Source organism: Schistocerca americana, chromosome 5 (genome assembly GCF_021461395.2).
Source record: "Schistocerca americana isolate TAMUIC-IGC-003095 chromosome 5, iqSchAmer2.1, whole genome shotgun sequence".
NCBI classification, from domain to species: Eukaryota; Metazoa; Arthropoda; class Insecta; order Orthoptera; family Acrididae; genus Schistocerca; species Schistocerca americana.
Genome location: NC_060123.1, coordinates 529,713,144 through 529,721,817, shown reverse-complemented (window position 1 = coordinate 529,721,817; position 8,674 = coordinate 529,713,144). Strand labels below are relative to the sequence as shown.

Sequence of the window (8,674 nt, the reverse complement as noted above, 5' to 3'; positions counted from 1 at the left end):
AGTACATGTGATTTCTTCTTATGTGGTTATGGCATCACATGTTCCAGCATCCACTGCCATTTAATATGAAAGAGTTGTGAAGAATAAGAATTAATGGTCACTGATATTGATTGTGATGTGTTGGTATGTGTACAGCAGGAGTCTGACTATCATATTGACATCTGCTGCATCCCAAACAGTGCCCATATTGAGCAACTGTGAGTGAGTTTAAAACTTTCAGAGTTGCTCTGTCTACTGATACTTACCTATTTTCTGTATGTCTTGTAGTCTTCATACAGTCACCTTCTGAAACCTCGCAGGTACTTGTGAATGACTCTGTACTTCTTGGGTGTTGTTTTAAAATGTTTAGATTTTAAACTCCCCCCCCCCCCCCCCCCTCCTCTTTTTTCAAAAGATGATATTTTCCACTGTAGTCATCTTCTATAATTCATAATGAACTCTTCAACAATTACCAGCAGTTTTACTCGTATCAGAGTACTACTGAGTCATAGTAATAGGTAATGTGAGGAAGTATACATGGTGTCCCAAAAAAACACTGACAAGCTTTAGGGACAGGTTCCTTACATCAAACCAAGAGAAAAATATATGCTAAACATAGGCTTTAAAATGCATACCTTGAGAGCCATGAACACTTTTCCATTTTCAATACTATGAAATACATCTTTTGTATTTCACACTCTTTGCTTTCCATATTTTTGGAGGAGATAGTATGGACCAAAACAGAAAAAAAAGTTTGTGGTTAACTTGGGCTCTAAAAGGCATACCTTATGAGCTACAATCACTTGTTCAGTAGAAAGAGATGTGTTTCACACTTGAAAAGATGAACAAGTGCTCACTGGCTCTTAAAGTATGCATTTTAGACTCAATGTTGACTGGCCTTTTTTTTTATATTGGTTTGGTTCCTACTATCTCCTCCCAAAATATGGAAAGCAAAGTCCTTGCAGTAAAAGAGATGTTCACAGTATCAAAGATGAACAAGTGCTCATAGGCCTTAGTCCACAAATTTTTGAGCCATATTTACTAGACACATTTTTCTTGTTTTAGTGTAAGTAACTAATCCCTATGTTTGCAGTTTTTGGAACACCTTGTGTAAGTACCAAATAAAAAGAGATTTAATTTACTGATGACACAGACGTTGTATTTTAGTCAATAAATACATATTTATAATTCAATTACATAATCTTTACATCTTGCATAAAATTAGAAACTGTCAAGCAGAGCTGTTTTTGTCAGGATTTGACAGCTAGGATTAAACAAATAAAAACAGTATTTTTTTAAAAAATATATTAAACTGCTTTTCGTTCAGGCATTCTACTCACGTTGATATGGCTTTGACTTGCTCTTGTGTTTCATTTTAAAATGCTGAAAAAAGATAAAACATTATCATTTGAAAAAGAAACTTCTTACAGGCAGAAACATACATCTAAAATTCCACAGCTCACAATAAAGTTCCACTAGCAGTATTGCAATGGCCTCTTTCGTAAATTTTACTACATATAATAAAAAGGGGCATTCATCTACACATCATCTTTACAGAGGTATTACACACATCATAATTACATAGTAGAGCTAGCAAAAGGATATCCCTGATAACTGTGGAGACCTGGTGTGGCTGCTTTGCACATCTGCCACAACAAACAACATATCGCAAATTTGTATATGTCTCTGTGACAAAGCCTCAATGATGCTGCACCTCTATACACGACTACTGTTTTCACGTGGTAGACGGATACATGCATACAGTATAAATACCAGTTTTGCAAGCAAATCAAAAGATTAAAGGATGAAAAAGATTAACTTACAAATTCAAAACTCAAAGACCTGCTGATCCATAGTAAATGAAATAAGAGACAATGAAACAAAACCAAAAAATAACATAAACATACAGATATCTAATAACAATATTGTCACATACTTCATAGATATTGTAGAATCTGACTTTTGTACCACAGATGTTGCAAATCATCCTGAGGTAAACTCTGAACCTGATCAAGCCCCTGAAGTTCTTTTCAAGGATATTTTGCAGCTCATCAGAGAAAGTAAAAGCAAAAAATCTGCTGACTGGGATGAAGTTTCTCTATTTTCATCTAAACAATGCCCAACATAATCTAGCATATCCTTTTATGACTTTAATAGATAGTGTCTCAAAAGGAGTCTTCCCTGAAACATTAAAATTAGCCACTGTTAAATCTTTCTAGAAATAAAAAACTGAAAACAACTAGTAGAAAATTAGTGACTGCTCACTTTAGTTTCTGTTTTTAGTAAGTTAATTGAAAAAATAATTCTGAAATACATATTGGAACATTAAAATATGCACAAATTCCTGGGAGATTTTCAGCATGGTTTTAGTTGTGGTCACAGCAACATGACAGCAGCACACTACAATTTATGCTGAAAGTTCTCAACAAAATTAAGGCAGGTGAGTAGCTGGAGTTTTCCTAGATCTATCAAAGGCTTTTGATAAGGTTGATCTTTAAGTGCTCCTGTCAAATTTGGCCAGAGATGGCATTAGCGGAAAACTTTTACACCTTATTCCATCCTACTAAAAACAAAAAGAAAAAAAAAATCGAAAGACAGTGTACCTAAACCACATACAATAATAGGGAAACATTAAAATGTCACAAAACAGAGGTCAGAAATATCAAATTCGGCATGCCTCAGGGATCAATAATTGCTCCCTTCCTTTTTATATGCTATTCAATGACTCCAAATACATTTAAAAATGATACTTACATTACAATGTATGCAGATGACACTTCAGGCCTTTATTGCGGAAATGAAATGTTAATTCTTGGCAGAGAGGTAAAACATTTTATAGATATGTCAAAGTTTAAAAATGACAATCTAAAAGCCAACTTAAAAAATTTATATATAATTTACTTCAATATTGATGATTTGCAAAATTGTGTTAATTATCAAGATAGTAATATATTATGAAAATCTGCAGTGAGTGTAAATTCTTAGGTGAATGAGTAGATAGCAAGCTATTATGGACAACAAATTGGCAATATGTGTGACAGACTAACATTTATGTTTCAAGAAGAATAGCCCCACATGTCAACACGCAAACAATGAGGATTATTTATTTCAGTTTAATGCATCCCTTTCGCGCATATGGTCTTGTGTTATGGAGTGTAACTTCCAAAACTCATGTACACTGAGCATTTAAAATGCAGAAAAGAGCTTCGAGAATATTAGGCAAAAAAGATGCTAGAACCTCTCAAGGGATTGTTTACAGATTTTAAAATTATGACTGACTATTCTATGTATATGTTTGAAACAACAGTACTAGCTATAGATGATGAGATATATACATGTGGTAATGCAGAGATTCATGAACATAACACTAGAAAAGTATGAAATTATCATATGGTAAACAGGAGACTGAAAAACCTGCAAACAGTCCATACACTAAAGGAGCAAAATATTTTTGCGCACTACCAAAGGAAATGAGGCTGTTAACTGGTGAAAAATTCAAGAAACATCTAAAATCATGGTTCACTGAGCAGTGCTACTATAGCCGACCACAGAAACTAAAATCTAATGTATTATTACGTAAAATAATTTAGTATTTATTATAAAATAAATTTAAATTGCATACTGTCATATCTATTGTACTATCTATTGTACTACCAACTGCTATGCATGTAATTACATGTTTCACACAAATAAATTAAAAACTACATTACCTAGCCCATTGCGCGTCACAGTTCTAGCCACATGGTTGCCAGCTGTCAGGGATCTCCTTTCACTAACTCTACTAATGACACTGCTATCTTCTGAGACTTAGAACCACTCACAGCAAACATGAATAATGTTCTAACCACATCTGATTTTACAACATTAAGATGCAAAGCAATGCAAATAACTATGTGACTGGCTATTCTCTTGGGTAACAGATTTGCATCTCTTGGGTTCAAATGGCAAATGATCTACTTCAAGCAAAAAAAGTTTGAATTAATTTAAACCTTACACTTAGTGTCAGAAACTAACAAACAAAAAAGCCAGAAATCACAAAATTTAGGACCTATTTTTCAACACGCCTTGCCCACTGACTTTCTTTGAAATGAAGCAACAAAACAAATATAACTCGGCACAGTTACTCTTTGTGCTCTAACACTTTGAGCATCTGTCTAAAGCTTTTTGCACTCAATAATAAAGATGAAGAACCAACTGAATTAGACATGGATGTGAGCAGGCAGTTGTCCAGAAATTTTTATTAGATGCATCCTTCCTAGCAATCAAACTTGGATGTTTTTGTAAAGTCATAACACTGCTATATAAGGACAATAGTAAAACAGAGTATGAACTGATCTTTTGCTGGGTACAAGTCTATAGCCACGTTCAGGTTCCAATATTGTATAACTCTTTATGACAGAAGTAATTGAGATAGCAATAAACCTCCCATATGAATGTGAGACAGAACAGTAAAAAAATCTCCACTCAAAAATGTGTAACTACAGAGCTGGCTCTCAGTGTCCACGGTGAATAATGTGTTAACTTCTTCTTCAAAGTCACTTAGTCTTACATATCCTGCTCCCTCCACAACAAAAAATTAAACTGGAATATTATAAAGGGCAGTCAAATAAAATGACACAGATAGAAAAAAGTAAGTAAATTGTTTGTTATTTCAAAAGTAATCACCATAATTGTTAATACATTTTTTTCCTACTACGGACAAGACAGTCAGGGTCTTCATGAAAAAATATTCTGCGGTTGCCTACAGAACCACGATTGAATCCAGGCGTGCAGCTGTTTGACTGAAGCAAATTCTCAGCCGCAAATGTCTCTTCAAAAATACAGAAATCACATGGGGAGAGATCGGGACTATATGGAGGATGTGCCATGGCTTCCCAGCAAACCTTCCACAGCGTAGTCGAAACAACCTTTGCAACATATGGGCCCAATACAGCGCCTCTTGAAACACCAGACTCTTTTGTCCACCTTGGTTACAGAAAAACCCATCAACAATTTGCCCACATGCAAATGCACTGAGTTCTGACATAATGCACTTAAACTTGCAATGTACTGAGAGCACTGCACAGGTGCTGTCTGTGTCAAAACAACATCAGTGTAGCCTGCAGACTTGACTAGCATCTGCATTTATGTTAAAGCATGCATTTCTTGCTGTGTTTCCATACATTTGTCCACTCCTGTAGCTATAATGTGCAAGAAGACATCAGCAATTATCCATGCACTACTACAGCACAAAAAATTCTGCCCTTTTACCTCAAAAAGAAATTTGCATGAGTACAAAAGCTTGTAACCCGTTGTTGATTACAATAATTTATGGCCTATCTCAGGCAAGCTCATGGCACTTGAAACTGATGATGAATGCCTGAATACATTATATTTGTGATATCTGACCTTTTAAAAAAAGGCAGAGTAAAACAATTATCAGTGTCAGACTCTTTTATTTTCTCCCATGACACATTTCAAGGGTTTACATCTTCATCCTCAGGTGGATCAGTGGATTATATTACATTTTTGTTTGCTGGGTGTGGCTAGTTATCTGTTTTGAACATTATTTAGCTAAAATAAGAGAGAATTTGCATTTGTTATAGTAATGCGCCACAAGAATTATAAATTTTAAATAGTAATAAAGCTACTAACAAGATGTTCCAACAGAAAGAGCCCCGAGGTTCATTATAAATAAACATTTTCACCATTAGTTGACACACAAATACAAAACAACAACATAAGCAATCCAGATGTGGTTACAGGAGTAGAATGGCATCTCATAAGTCCAAGAGCATTACCAGCTTATATTGCAGATAAAATATACAGAATAACATACACTGAGGTGACAAAAGTTATGGAATAATGATACGCACATATACAGATGGCGGTAGTATTGCATACACATGGTATAAAATGGCGGTGCATTGTTGGAGCAGTCATTTGTACGCAGGTGATTCATTAGAAAAGGTTTACAACATGATTATGACCGCACAACAGCAATTAACAGACTCTGAACACAGAATGGTAGTAGGAGTTGGATGCATGGGACATTCCATTTAGAAAACTGTTAAGGAATTCGATATTCCAAGTCCATACTGTTGAGTTTGCCAAGAATACCAAATTTCTGGCAATCCCTCATTATGGACAACGCAGTGCCCGACAGCTTTACTTAACGACCAAGAGCAGTTGCATTTGCGTAGAGTTGTCAGTGCTAACAGACAAGTAACACTACCTGAAATAACCACAGGAATCAATGTGGGATGTATGAGGAATGTATCTATTAGGACAGGTCTGCTTAATTTGGCGTTAATGGCCTATGACAAACGGGTGACAAATGTGAGTGTCTTTGTTAACAGCATGACATCGCCTACAGTGCTTCTCCTGGGCTTGTGACCCTAATGGTTGGACCTTACATGCCTGGAAACTGTGTAAGATGAGTCCAGTTTTCAGTTGGTAACAGCTGATGGTAGGATTCAAGTGTTTCAGACCCCACAAAGCCATGGACCCAAGTTGTCAACAAGGCAATGAGCAAGCTGGTCGTCGCTCCGTAATAGTGTGAGCAGTGTTTACATGTAATTGACTGGGTTCTCTGGTCCAATTGAACTGATAACTGACTGGAAATGATTATGTTTGGCTACACAGAGACCATTTTGCAGTCATTCACAGACTTCATGTTCCCACAACAATGCATCATGTTACCGAGCCGTAATTGTTCACAATTGGTTTGAAGAATATTCTGGAGAATTTGAGTGGATGATTTGGCCACCCATACTACCCAACATGAATCCTACTGAACATTTATGGGACATAATCGAGAGGTCAGTTTGTGCACAAAATCCTGCACCAGCAACTGTTTCGCAATTATGGAAGACTATAGAGGCACCATGGCTCAGTATTCTGCAGGGTACTTCCAATGGCTTGTTGAGCCCATGCTACATCAAGCTCCTGCTCTACACCAGGGAAAAGGAGGTCCGAAACGATATTAGGGAGGTATTCTATGACTCTTGCCGCCTCAGTGTATATACCAGTGTTACAGCTTCACAACAATTTTGCTTAAAAATATCATTGTTGCAATAGACAAAAATATATTTATTTGTTAATCTATCACTTTGTTGATTTGGGAGTTGTTTTGACAATTTAGGTCACTAAAGAACAGATGACAATAAAAGTTGCTGTCTATCATCTAGCATGCTTGAGAAAGTTCCAAAAAGGTTCATTGCCACTGTCTCACATTTGATTTTGGGTGTTTTCCATTGTGGATCAACATTTCACATCCTCCTCAGGGGTTTAATTTGTGGCCTTTGCTTAGTTTGTGAAGTATTATTAGCTTATTATCTATGTCGCTGAAAGTATGTCCTGTACATGAATGTGAGTAGAATATGACATTTATTGTGTTTTACCTAAATGCACATATGTGTGCCTTAAACCTCGTTTGGAAGCTTCATCTGGATTGACCAAAATATTGAACTGGGCACTCATTGCACTTTATCTTGTAGTTATTCGAGTTAAAAAAATTTCTCTGTTGTTTTTATGTTGTGTGGCAGCCTATTACATAATTTATTGCTGGTAGAAAAAGTGGCTCTTAGGATGCACACAGAAAGAAAGTGGATTCCCTGTACAGGTGAACCCAGTGTGAGGTGGCTCGAACCAGTGCAGAAAGTGGAACATTATGGCAGATGGGTGACAGTGTCAACTGCCATGGTTTTGTTTGCCTTGTCAGCAGGCTGGAATGAATGAGACAGTCTTTGCCAACTTTCGGTACACCAGTTGGTGATGCACTACGCTGACAAAATTGAGGCGTACATCCTACAATCTTTCTCAAATGATTTTAAAGAAACTATATGATAAAAAAATTTGATTTTTATCCATCATTTTTATACATCAGCTTCATGCTGAAATGCCCATCATTTTCCTGATGGACACGCTTATATTTGCATTTACATAACATGCTGCACGAAATTTTAAAAGTTTTTGGCTTTCTTTCCGTTGTTATACTAACATTATATGGTCTCAGTACATGGAGCTATATCCCACTAACTTGTGTGTATGGGTTGGCATGAAGATACATCAATGTTTATATCTGTGGTAATACCATATGTTTCCTGTAGATTCTAAGAATACATTCACTGTTTTTTCTAGTGGTGGTGAGGTCAAGAAAGTTTACCGAATTCTGACATTCACATTCACACGTGAACTGAATGTTCTTGTGCATGTTGTTGAATACATTTTCATGCTACCCTTGTCACACTAGCATTACACAGGGCACACAGAATGCCATTGAGCAACAAAATGCTTCAAACTGAAATTGGTGTAATTAAACAAATAGCAGATGCGAACTGTTTTCAACATGCACTCATAGACAAGATCTCCAAGTCATGCATATGACCACATATGTTCTGTATGTGAATGTGTGTATGTCTGATAGAAAAGGGCAAGGGCTTGAAAGTTACTGTGAATGTTGTTCCCTGTTACATGTTTCTGTGCTGCATGCATCAGTCAGCTATAGGTGAGTGGTTGCCTTTCCATTATTGTTATAGATCTCCAAGAAAGTTAGGAAATGAACAGATAGAAACAAAAATAAGAACAACCGTCAGACATGCCAGGACAGTATGCACTCCCTACTTGTGGTGCCATTTCATAGAAAATTGCTAATGTATTGGGATCATATAAAGTAAGAGTTGCTTTTTCACTCAGCAATAAATTATGTAATAGG

The 8,674-nt window shown here is 36.2% G+C and overlaps 1 protein-coding gene across 2 annotated transcripts in view; it reads right to left on the bottom strand.

Moving 5' to 3' along the window:
* Nucleotides 1-1,116: 1,116 nt before the first annotated feature.
* The window catches only part of LOC124616061 (WD repeat-containing protein 89), a 263,783-nt gene continuing 256,225 nt past the window's right edge, over nt 1,117-8,674 (bottom strand). For both annotated transcript variants that reach the window (XM_047144296.1, XM_047144295.1), the window contains exon 12: nt 1,117-1,362. The gene's annotated coding sequence lies outside the window, so the exon portion shown is untranslated. The remainder of the gene's footprint in view (nt 1,363-8,674) is intronic.